At 41.6% G+C, this 1,367-nt stretch overlaps 1 long non-coding RNA gene across 1 annotated transcript; it reads left to right on the top strand.

The window, feature by feature from the left end:
- Nucleotides 1-277: 277 nt before the first annotated feature.
- LOC115541804 (uncharacterized) lies at nt 278-1,132 on the top strand. The gene is made up of 2 exons (XR_003976422.1): nt 278-747; nt 1,048-1,132. It is a non-coding gene; the product is annotated as an uncharacterized LOC115541804 (long non-coding RNA).
- Nucleotides 1,133-1,367: the final 235 nt, after the last annotated feature.

Below are 1,367 nucleotides of genomic sequence, written 5' to 3' on the forward strand. Positions count from 1 at the left end.
TTCCTCCGCGCATTAGGCTGAGAAATGATATCCAGAAGTGTCGCCCGTATTGCAGGCAGTGACTTTCGGATTGCCACCAATGCCGCATATTGACATGCCCAGCGTGTGTCGGATAGGCTCTTCAGTTCAACGGGCTGTGTCACTGATTCAATCTCTCTCTGTTTCTTGATGAACAGATCATGGGCGACAGAGTTGGAGAAAAAGTTGTACAACATTTGTATAGTTTCAAAAAACTCTGCTGCCGCTTCAACATTGCGGACCACATCAACCAAAACGAGGTTTAACCTGTGCGCATGACAATGAATGTACAGTGCTTGTGGCACATCCTTTTTGAATTTCTGCTGAACGCCACTTTTGGAGCCCGACATAACTGCAGCGCCATCATAACACTGTCCGACACACATGTTTTTGTCAATATTACACTGTGATTGTCGAGTCAAACTGTGGTTTTAATTTTACTTTGGGGTTTAAGAAAATACACTGAAAAAAAAGAAGAAATTAACGGACAAAAAATAGTGATTTAATTTTAAATTGGGAGCGGAAGGACTCACCAGCTCAACTAATGGTTGACGCAAAAATAAGCTACGTCATACACGCGACGCAGACACGAGCAGCAGGTGTTTTAATTGAGCTTCAAGGAGGCACGAGAGAGAACAAGAGGACTGTTAGAAAACCACAGCAAACGGGTGTAATAAAAACTCTTGTATTGTACATACTGAACATCTTTGAAATCTGGAGAGGCAGCCGGTAAGAGAATGTAGCCTCCTTCCGGTCTTTTCCATCAAAGTCTGCCGCTGCTCCGGTAACGTTGTTTGTGCTATTAATAGCTTCTAACCGCAGCATTCGTTGCAAGTGGGGATGCTAATGTTGTCTGCCTATACCGTGAACTGTAAACTAAGTTGTCACTTGTTAGAAATAAGGTGATGGTGAGGCTGCAGTAGCCGTTTTTGTATAAGTGATGGTTTATGCACATGCTGGTGTCGGTTTATTGTTGTGTGGATTGCTGATATTCATGTGTGTTTTCTATGTTTCTGTTTATCTTTAAAGGTTTTTTACCTAAAGGTTAATGGCAAGAGAAAATAGCGAGCTACTGTTTAACTGAAAATAAAAAGGAAAGAAAAGTGAAAACGTAGCTACTGCCTGGGACTCAAGTCATTACATTTTGAGTAGAATCCAGTTTTCCCAAAACCTCCAATAGATGTCAGTTCCTTTTTCAAGTTGGGGAAAAAGTACAAAACAGCAAAAACCACGGACAACTTGACAGTAAAAAACCGAGGAGTCCAGGAACTGGAACCAAGGAAAATCAAAGACGGAATAAAATCCAAATAACAAACAAACTCTTATCTTGTCTCCTACGCGTCACCTGC

This window comes from Gadus morhua, chromosome 4 (genome assembly GCF_902167405.1).
Source record: "Gadus morhua chromosome 4, gadMor3.0, whole genome shotgun sequence".
Taxonomy (NCBI): Eukaryota; Metazoa; Chordata; class Actinopteri; order Gadiformes; family Gadidae; genus Gadus; species Gadus morhua.